Below are 11355 nucleotides of genomic sequence, written 5' to 3'. Positions count from 1 at the left end.
TAAATGATCTGCTTAAGGTCACACAGCTTGAAAGCATTCCAAATCAGTTGTAGTCTGTATGTTCCAAATGCAACTCCAGGATTCTTTCCACTTGTTCATTCCGACATCTCTATTCTGGGACTATTATCAGAAGTGCCTGAACTTGTCTTTGGGAAATCCCGTCATTCACTCAAGTGCTTCATGAGGTGCTTTGATTATGAAAACAGAAGAAATCTTAAAGCTTTGCTATGATGACAACTAAGAATGTTAACAGTCTATTAAAATAAGATGTAAGGATTTAGGAAGATAGGTACATCCTCACTGTATCTTCTCAAAAGCTGAGTAAGTAGTATTGCTAGAAGGTTCACTCATAGCAGACATGAGAAAAACAATAGCAGTGGAAAAATTTTTGTGTCTCTGGAATAAGTAAGTGTTCTTCCATGAATGCAGGAGAAAAGGTTGAGGTTGTTAAAGGCTTAATATTCCCTAAGTTGCATTCCATTCAAATAGCATGGTACCAACTGTAGACAAGATACTAAAATGCCTTTTGTGAAGTGCAATGAAAAAGGTATGATTTTAGACTTTGGATCAATGACATTGGACTCAGGCTAACTTGAGCTCCCTATAAGGTCATGGCTAAAATGAAATACAATAAGATGTAAAAGTTGTTACAGAGTACCTCAAATGTGTGTTAGAAACAAATAGTTTTTGTTTTTGTTTTTGCTGTCAGATGAATGAGATGAAAGCATTCAGAAAATGCCCCTGGATTTCAAGGAAAGAGAAGCTTACTAGTTCACAGTGTAGTCATAATTAGTTATTTTAGTAAAAAATAAGCATGCAGCATAGTTTGGAAATTTTCTTTTTGTAAAAGTGGTCCTAAGCTCCAGATCACATTATAGTCATTTAGGAAGTAATAAAACATAAAAACAAAAACAAAAGAACCACAAAATATCCAAGTCTACTTCAGACCAATTAAATCTGAATCTCTAGGGGGCGGAGTCTGAGTTTTTTGTTTGTTTTGTCTTGTGTTTTTAGCTTACCAGGCCATTCTAGCATGTGGTCACAGTTGAGGAAAGTTGGTTTGTAACATCAGCAGTCTTGAGTAGCAATCCCAGAAAACTTCTTTTGGTGATGACCATGACTTATGTGTGTCTATTTTAGTAATAATGGCCCATGGTGTATCCTCTTTTCTTTCTCATGGTGGCCCTATTCATAATTTTCAGTTTTCTGAAGAGGATCTGAGGTGAACACATCAGCCTGCAGCGTCCCTAGCAATGGTAAGTGAAATGTAAGAGAAGAAACATAAGAGCTTGTCCTTAGCCTGTCTTGCAGCTGGAGGGAGTAAATCAATTACAGCCTTTTTACTTCTTTTTTTTTTTAAGATTTTATTTTTATTTAGTTGAGAGAGAGAGAGAGAGAGAATCCTGGAATCCCGGATCAAGCTCCCATGTCAAGCCTCATAACAGGCTCTCTGCTCAGAGGGGAGTCTGCCTTTTACTTTCCTTCTCCTTTTGCCCCTCCTCTACTCATGCTCTGTATCTCTAAACGAACAAACAAAGAAATGAATAAAATCTTTTAAAAAAGAACGCATTGCTTAATATCCACAGAATTATGAAATTTCCAGTTTTACTTCTGTTAATGATTTGTAACTTCCAAGGTGATAGGAAAAGTTAATTAGTATGATATCTATCTTTCTATATCTATTGAGACTTAACTTGTGGCCTAACATGCTCTATCCTGGCAAATGTCCTATGTACGCTTGAGAAGAATGTGTTATGCTATTGTTGTTTTGTAGTCTTTTCTTTGTATGTCTATCTAGTTGGTTTATTTATCTAGTTGGTATTATTAATGTCTCTTTAGTCATCCTTGGTCTGGTTGTTCTATCCATTACTGAGAATGGAGTATCAAAGTCTATATTATTGTAGAATTGTGTATTTCTCTCCTCGATTTTGTCAGTTTTTGCATCATATATTTTCATGATCTATCATCAGTTGCATAAACAATTATAACCATTGTGTCTTCTTGCTGTATTGAGGATTAAAAAGTATATAACGCCTTTCTTTGTCTCATAATCTTTTGTGATTTAAAGTCTGTTTATCTGATATTAATACAACCATCCCTGCTTTCTTTGGTTTTTATTTGCATGGAGTATCTTTGTCCTTCTTTTCACTTTTGGTCTATTTCTTTGGTTCTAAGGTGAATATTATATAAACTGAATATACATGTAATGGAATGTGTGATTTTATCTATTCTTCTAATCTCTGTCTTCTGATTGGAGAGCTTATTCATTTACATTAGTAATCACTAATAAGGAGAGGCTTCTGTCATTTTCCTTTTTGTTTTCTCTATGTTTATAACTTTTCTTGTCCTGGATTTTCTATATTACTGCTTTCTTTTGTGTTTAGTTGATTTTTTTTTTTTTTTTGGTTTAAATTCTCTTGTCATTTTGTTTGTTTGTTTGTTTATGTTCTATAGCTATATTCCTTGTGGTTACCTTGGGGGATTATACTTAACATTCTAAGGTTAAAGTACACTATTTTGAATTTATACCAGCTTACTTTCTTTTTTTTTTTTTTTTTTTATACCAGCTTACTTTCAATAACATTCAGAAACTCTGCTCCTTATAGCTACATCCCTTCCCATGTAGGTTGCTGATGTCACAAAATTACATCTTTATACATTGTGTGTCCCAAAATATAACCTAATAATTCTTTTGAATGCATCAGTCTCCTAAATTATATAGAAATCAAAATTAGGAGTTATAAACTAAAGTTGTAATGATACTAGCTTTTGCATTAATGATTTTTTTAAAAATGTATTAGTCTCACGAATCATGCAGAAAATAAAGTGAAGTTACAAACTCCACAAGCTTGTTGTTGTTAAAAGATTACAAGCTTTTATAATTTCCCTTGTATTTTCCCTTATTGAGATCTTTATTTGGCCATATGGCTTTGAGTTACTATCTGGTATCTTGTCATTTCATCTTGGCGGACTCCTTTGAACATTTCTTGCAGGGCAGGTCTAGAGGTAATGAACTCCTTCACCTTTTGTTTATCCTGAATATCTTAATGTCTCCCTCACTTTCAAAGGACAATTTTGCCTGATGTAGGATTCTTGATCGACAGTTGTTTTCTTTTAGCACTTTGAATATATCAGTACACTGCCTTGTGGCCATCAAACTTCTGGAGAGAAATCTTAATGAAGATCCCTTGTCTCTCTCTTGTGCTCTCAAGATTCCCTCTGTCTTTGTCTTTCTAAAATTTTATTATGTCTCAATATGAGCCTCTTTGAGTACATCTTACTCAGGGTTTGTTGAGCTTCTTGGATGTTCATATTCATATATTTCACCAAATTTGGGGAATTTTTAGGCATTGTTTCTTTATATATTCTCCTGCCCATATAACTGTCTCTTCTCTTTCTGGGACTCCCATAATGTGTATGTCGGTCCACTTGATAATGTGCTGTATTTCCCTTAAGCTCTATTCAATTTTCTTCAATCTTTTTTTCTTCTTCTTTCTCAGACTTAATAATTTTCACTATTTTAGCTTTAAGGGTGGTGATTCTTTCTTCTGCTTACTCAGATTTGCCTTTGAATTCCAAAAAAAACATTTTGATTATGTACTTCTCAGCTAAAGAATTTCTTTTTAGGTTTTCTCTTTGTTGATATTTCCTTTTTTTTTTTTTTACATTTTCTCCAAATCTTCTTTAGTTCTTTGAGCATCTTTAAGATGGCTATTTAAAAGTTTGCCTAGTATATCTGCCATCAATTCTTTTGTAGTGACACTTCTGTTGATTTATTTATTTCCTTGGAATGGGCCATAAGTTCCTATCTCTTTATATGCCTTATGATTTTTTTGTTGAAAACTGGAAATTTGAACCTAAAAATCTGAAAACACAGGAAATCAGGCTGTTCTTCCTTTCCCAAGATTTTCTGGGTTTTGTTGTTTTATTTCTGTTTGATTTCTGTAGACTAAAAAGTCATAATGATACTAGCTTTTAGTATCAGCCTGAGAGTTAAACATAAAGTCATCCCAGGTCTTTTCTGGGTCTTTTGCTGGGCATGTGTGGTTAATTTCTATTATCTCCTATATTTGCAGTAATTTTGAATGTCCTAGTCTTTAATGTCTGGATCCCAAAAAGGGGAAAATGAAAAGAAGAAGAAGAAGGAGAAGAAGAAGAAAGAAGAAGAAGAAGAAGAAGAAGAAGAAGAAGAAGAAGAAGAAGAAGAAGAAAGAGAAAAGAAGAGGAGGAGGAGGAGGAGGAGGAGGAGGAGGAGGAGGAGACAGGAAAGGGGAAGTGGCCCTTTAAGTCTGCTGGAAGTCTGGAAGTCATATCAGCCAGAGGGGGAGGGACTTGCAATAATGGGGATAAGTAAAACTATAATGACTGCTACCTCTTTGTCTGCATCTGTATGATCAGCAGCAGCAGCAACCAGAGGTCAGAACACAGATCCTTAATATTTGGAGGACAGAGTCCATTTTGCCCAACTTGGCTTCCACCAACTGTGTGTAAGCTTCTCTGGGAATATGTTCAATGCCTGCCATGCAGCAGGGAGTAGGTATGGGTAGCTGCTACTGTGCTAAGAGCTGAAACAGACTGTCCATGCCTTTCTTTGGAAGTTGCAAGGTTTCCATAGAGTTCATAGTTCAAAAAGAGTTACATCCGATGGATTCTTCCAGCGTAGTGTTGTCTAAGTGTGAGGACAGATTCCTGGTGCTTCCTATTCTGCCATCATCCCAGAGCGTCATGAATAGCGAATTTTTAATCATCTCAGTAAAGATCACTTTTTATTAAGTAATTTAGCTTCCTTAAAATGTGATTAATCTGGAATTTCAGGGAAAGAAAACGTTTCCAAACTGATTTCCCATCATCTTAGAATCCTTCGTTCAATCTTCATTGTCTAAAAGCAAAGTACATATTGAGAACAAAGTTCACAAGGGACTTTTCCCCTTTTCCCCATGATCTGACATGTCCAAGTTTCATCATTCATATTCAAGCATTATGCACTAGAGACGGTCACAAATAGACTTACACCACATTTCCTTCCTTTAATTTTATATTTACGTCAATACCAACGTCTGAGCAGTACAGTTTTTTTTTTTTTTCCTCTTTAACTCAACAATTAAACTCAAGATCAATCCCAGACGTTTCATGGCTCTTCCAGGTCACATTGATGCTGCATATGGGAGAAGAAAAAATTTCTGCTTCAATGAAGATTTTCCATAAGGATGAAGCTCCATTTTTCAATCCACATTTAATGAAACATCTATGCATTTAATACTTCATTCATTCATCTATAGTCTGAGTTCTTGTTTCCACTAGCACCTTTTTAGACCCTCATCACAGTCTAGTGAGTCTGATTTCTTAAGGAACCTTCTGTCTTTTGGGTGAGAAAGATATTTGGGATCAATCATATTTAGGCAGAGTTAAGTGAGATATTATAGAGCACAGAAGGGGAAAGGACATAGGCTGCTTGAAAGAGTCAGGAAAGGACATCACAGGGATGGTGTCTGATCTCAGACTTAAAAGATAATTAGGAGTTAATGAGGCAAAAAATATGAGAACAGTAAAATAAGTGAAGGGAGCAGCATATGCAATGACACATTGGCATGTGCAGAGATGTGGAATTCAGAATGCTTTCAGGATGTTTATGAAAGAAGGGATGGGTAGGAATAAGATTCTGAAAACTGAATTTTAGGTCCTCTGACCTAAGGACATTGGACTGATTCTATAGGCAATAGAGCATAAATAAAGGGAATTTTAAAGCAGAGGGTGGTTTGTGAGTATTTGTTTTGCTGAAAGTTATTTCTTTTTTTTTTTTTTTGAAAGTTATTTCTAATAGCACACAGAGGATTAATTAGACACTGGTAGTAAGTAAAGCAGTGCAAGAAAGAAATGTTCTCAGCCTTGGAAAGAAGATGGAGAAGAGGATTCATACTTGAGAGACCTTTATGGAACATTATTGATAGAACTTGCTATTGGTTGGGCTTAAAATGTAAAGAGGTTTGCTTAAGAGAAGGTTAACTATGAAGTACCTGAGGTCACTACAGGTAGCTAACAGGTCACTATAAATTCAGGCATGCTGTTTGAGAGAGTTGAAGTAATTCGTATGAGCCAGGTAAAGCAGAGTATCATTAGAATGAAAGATACATTAGCCAAGGGCAAAACTCCAATGGCAGCGTTTCCATTTCAGATCTTGGCTAGGTTTTAGTAGACTCTGCATGTTCAGAGTTTAGTAAGATTTCTGCAGGTTTGACTGGCTGAATTATCTTCTGAGTTCTCTTATATAATCTATTTTACATATCTCTTTAATCTCTGAGAAAAGATTGGGCCTAATTGGTAGTATATTACAATGCCTTATCCACAGGGAATACATTCCAAAACCCCCCTCTGAATGCCTGAGACTATGGATATACTGAACTCTACATATGCTATGTTTTTTTCATGTACACACATACCTATGATAAAATTTAACTTATAAATTCGACACAGTAAGAGATTACAACAATAAGTAATTATTATTATTAATATTTATTTATTTATTTATTTATTTATTTATTTACTTATTTATTTATGAGAGACACACAGAGAGAGAGAAAGAGAGGCAGAGACACAGGCGGAGGGAGAAGCAGGCTCCATGCAGGGAGCCTGACGTGGGACTTGATGCCGGGTCTCCATGATCACACCCTGGACTGATGGCAGCGCTAAACCGCTGAGCCACCAGGGCTGCCCAACAATAAGTAATTAAAAGCTGAATAGTAACAATGTATTATAAGAAGAGTCATGGAAATGTAGTCTCTCTCTGTCAAAATATCTTATCCTTACTGTACTCACCTTTCCTCTCCTTGTGATGATCTCAGATGATAAAAGCCCCATATGATGAGATCATGTGAAGTGAATGACGTAGACAATGTGACAATAGACTACCATTGACCTCCTGATATCGCCAGGAGGAGGATCATCTGCTTTCAGACTGCAGTTGAGTGCAGGTAACAGAAACCATGGCAAGTGAAACCACAGACAAAGGGGGACCTTTGTATTCTTTTTTTTTTCTTTGATTTTTCAAAAGAGTAAAGTATTAGAAAAGCAGTGATTTTTTTTCTTAAGAAGAACTGATCATCATTTTTACATGTTTACTAGAAGAGCAATGATGGGGTTAGATTCATGATCTATAAAGTAAGAACAAATCATAGCCTCATATTATAGAGGAGCGTAAAGGTTAGATAGTTTAATATTTGGAATTCCAAATCAGGTTCCATTGCTCCAGATCCCACAGTTTAAGCCCGTGGGTTTAAAACATGACTGATGCCTACCTTCACCCTCCAGAGATTCTGACTTAATCGCCTCAAGCGAAGTTCAGGCATTGATTCTAAAAACTCCCCTGGCAATTCTAATTGCAGCTAGAGATGCAAACCGTTGCTTCACATCTTATTACTTCACCACCTTCTGTTTTGGAAGATGTCACCACATCACACTATCTCAATGACTCTCCCTGGAGCTCAATGCAAATGGTGCCCCATGGAGATGTATAGTTTGGCAGCTGTACCTCAACACATATTCATCTCTGAAAAAACAACCCTTCAATTCCAAGAGTTTTAATAAGTATAATTAATTGGAATCTTTTGTTCATTTGAAGCCAGAATCATATGGTCATCGAAGTAGAGAAGTCTTAATTCTTACAGTTTTCTTACTATTTTGGAAAACATTTGGCTTCACTTACTCTTGTGAGGATTTCACAGAGCTCCTTACCAACTAAAAGTGGTCTTATCTATTAGAAAACAATAACAAAAGCAGGAAAGGGCTAGGACAGAGGTAGGCTAAGAGTTTAGATGGAGTAGACTTTGCTGTGATACTGAGTGGGTATAGTGCCATCCTCAGATGCCATCCAGAAGATTCCTGAATATAGGCAGTGGAAACAGAACCAGAGAAATTAGCTCTTATAGAAAGAGAATGGGCAACTGGAGACAGGGCCTGACAATTCACTAACTGCGGGAACTTGAGCAAAATTATTAACCTCTCTGAACTTTAGTTTGCTCTTCTATGAAAAGAGATGGTGATACCTTTTCCTCCGAGGGTTTACATGAACTCCTAAATGTGAAAACACCTAGCTTTGAGCCTCTTTATTGATTTCCCCTCCACAGTGGCTTTGGCTGAAGGGCAGTGGTAGCAAAAGCAGAAAGTGCAAGGAAATGGCAGCCAGTCGTAGTAAGTCAAAGACAATGATGGGACAATGAGGTGGGCTGGACATGGAGCACAGCTGCAAGATTTGAAGCCTCCATTATGGCCATAGTCACTCACAATCAATTCCATTTGTTTGCAAAAAAGGAACCACCATTTTAATTCTGTAGCCTCCTACCCATCGGAAAATAATTCAGCTTGCCCTACTTTCAGAAGGGTCAGCTTGATACTCTGTAGGTTCGCTTCAGAAAGAGCACGGGCTATAGTCATGTCATTTTATAATGCTGCTGCCTGAGTTTTCATTTAATTAAGAAGACTGACCTTTAGAAAGAGTTTATTTTTTTTTCTTCCTCTAGCTTAGCTTGCTATGATCCTAATGGAAGCTGAAAATCTGATGGTAAGAAGTGCCAAGTTTGCACTGATAAGGCTAACACATTGTTCCTATCCTTACAGAGAAATTAAATAAGCATAATTATAGATGCATAAGCCAAAATCACTTTCAGATAAACCCGATCTCAAGTAGATGAGAAGGTGGGAACAGTAGGAAATGAAAGATAAGCCCTAGAGGAATGTATACAAAAAAAATCCCATGTACCAAAGAACTAAGACCCCATGAACACATATCCTTGTAATTAGCCTCTATCCAAAGCAAATTAAAGTCAAATTCTTACCCAATCCTTTAAACCTCTGGAGATGGAGAAGTGGCTACTTAAAGGCTCTGTTGTGTACAGCATTTGTGGTGCTTCTTAGATAGAATGGCCACACAAACTGGTGAGACAGGAGAACGTGACCTATCAGAGTGACTGCCGTAGGACCATAGCACTGCACACTCTGCATTTGCTAATGGTTGATGATGTCATACCCTATAAGGTTAACAAGAAGATAGGGACCGTCAAGCTCTGGTCGAGTCTGGAGAAGACTCTGGCATTTGCACTGCCCTAGATTTATCACAAACTCCAACTAGCCAGTCACTGCTTAGGAGAGCTCCTGAGCTTCTGCCCTGACCCTAAGATCACAGCCCCTGCAGCTCTGTGTGTGTTCTGTTTTTGGTGCCTTTTTTCCTTTCTACTAGAGAATACATTGGTCTTCCTAGAGACTGTTTATCTGGATAGAATGAGATTGTGTTACCCACACAGACTACTTGCCTCTCAACCATGTCCTGACTGTCTGGTGGCCGAGTGCACAGTCATCATTACACGCACAACCCCACACTGATGACAACTCTGTAGGGTGGTGATGGGCTTATGTATGCCCCTGGAGTTAGCAACAACCTGCTTCCCAGCTTCATCCAATTGGTAAGCAACCTTTCTTCAATCAACTATCATTGATTGATTTGCAGATTAAACCAAACAATATGATGTTTACTCAAATTAAGGCTTTGGTCCCAAGATATTCTGGTTTGTGTCTCGCCGACTGTGAGCACTTTTATTTCTGTTCCTTAGCAGTAACAAGTGAGTATTAGAGGCAGAGGAGTATTTGTTTCCCTCCTTTTGAAGGTTGTAAAATATTATTCAATACCAAATGGAGCAAAGAGATAAAGAAACAAAATATGAATGGGATCTTTGAATAAATGATCCTAAATCACATTATTATACCCCCTAGTTTTTTCTTTTCTTTTTTTTTTTAAAAGATTTTTATTTATTTATTCATTCATGAGAGACACAGGGAGAGAGAGAGGAGGGCAGAGACACAGGCAGAGGGAGAAGCAGGCTCCATGCAGGGAGCCTGACGTGGGACTCAATTCCAGGTCTCCAGGATCAGGCCCTGGGCTGAAGGTGGCGCTAAACCACTGAGCCACCTGGGCTGCCCCCACCCCCCCACCCCTAGTTTTTTCTGGCAGCGTTAGTGTAGGTAGTAAATTAGGGTTACTTCCCCAGGTACATTCAGCTGCATGAAAAGAGAGACTATTTCTCATGTTGCTAACTTAATAGCCTTGCTCTGGGTATTTGCAATACCTTAAATGAAGAAAAGGTCAAGAAAGGATGAGGCAATAAGCAGTGCTTGTACTTACAGCATCTCTTTCTACCTTCCCAGGGGCCTTCCCACCCTTGCATATTTTTATCCCAGTGTACATGAATTCATTGCAGGTCATGTAATTTACCACATGCATGAGTGAACTCAAGGAAAGGAGTGTTATAAACAAAATTGCTTCTGTGTACCTATTGGTGTCTATTGCTAGACACACACTCACACACGAACACATGCATAGGCTCTCATTTTAGCATACCCAGGAAATGAAAGTCATTATTCAACTTTAAGCTCTAGTACATAATAGATCCCTTCTTACCTCAGCTCATTATATACCTTAAGGGAAATTTGAAGCTAAACAAGCAAACCTTGTAGCATGCTACTCCTTCTAACAGCAGAGTCTAATTTTATTTATTTATTTATTTATTTATTTATTTATTTATTTATTTATAAAATATTTTTAAATTTATTTATTCATGAGAGACACACAGAGAGGCAGAGACATAGGCAGAGGGAGAAGCAGGCTTCCTGCAAGGAGCCTGATGGAGTACTTGATCCCAGGACCCCGGGATCACGCTCTGAGCCAAAGGCAGAGGCTCAACTGCTGAGCCATCCAGATGTCCCCTATTTTTATTTGAGCTGGCATGGCATTTAAATGTATTCTCACATAAGATAATAGTAGTCATTGCACATATCACAGTGGAACTAAAATCCATCCACAAGGAGAATACTCAGTGAAGCAGGTGTGTGTTCTTGATAAAGGCCTGTGAGGAGAATCCTATAAAGGCTTTAACTTCTATTTTTAGTATGACAGATATTCTCTGATAGAAGGATTTTTATTTTCTTTCTTTTTTTTTTAAATATTATTTATTTATTTATTTGGGATAGAGACAGAGAGAGAGGCATGAGCAGGGGGTAGGGGCAGAGAGAGAGGGAAAAGCAGACTCCCCTCTGGGCAGGGAGCCCTAGGCCTCAATCCTAGGACACAGGATTATGACCTGAGCTGAAGGCAGACTCTTAATTGACTGAGCCACTTAGGCACCCTTCTTTCTCTTTTTTACCTATAATTTTTTTTCAGATATTGACAAAATCTGCAATATTTTCTCTAGCCGATGTTATGCTCCATGTAGCAGATTTAACACAATGCCTGTCAGTTGCCCAAATCCTCCCGGGGATTTACACACACGTCCTTCTGTATCATCCTGATTCTTATTTCTTTTCCCAGATAAC

The 11355-nt window shown here is 37.6% G+C and overlaps 1 long non-coding RNA gene across 5 annotated transcripts in view; it reads left to right on the top strand.

Annotated features, from left to right (window-relative positions):
- Positions 1 to 11355, top strand: part of LOC144280934 (uncharacterized) — a 55217-nt gene that overhangs the window by 20156 nt on the left and 23706 nt on the right. For 4 of the 5 annotated variants that reach the window (XR_013349379.1, XR_013349381.1, XR_013349380.1 and 1 more), the window contains 2 exons: positions 1203 to 1256; positions 4077 to 5747. This is a non-coding gene — a long non-coding RNA (uncharacterized LOC144280934). Of the gene's footprint in view, positions 1 to 1202; positions 1257 to 4076; positions 5748 to 11355 lie in introns of those variants that run through there. The other variant, XR_013349382.1, reaches the window with a different exon arrangement.

This window comes from Canis aureus, chromosome 12 (assembly GCF_053574225.1).
Source record: "Canis aureus isolate CA01 chromosome 12, VMU_Caureus_v.1.0, whole genome shotgun sequence".
NCBI classification, from domain to species: domain Eukaryota; kingdom Metazoa; phylum Chordata; class Mammalia; order Carnivora; family Canidae; genus Canis; species Canis aureus.
Note: the sequence above shows the minus strand (reverse complement) of the source record. Positions and strands in the feature narration are given on the sequence as shown.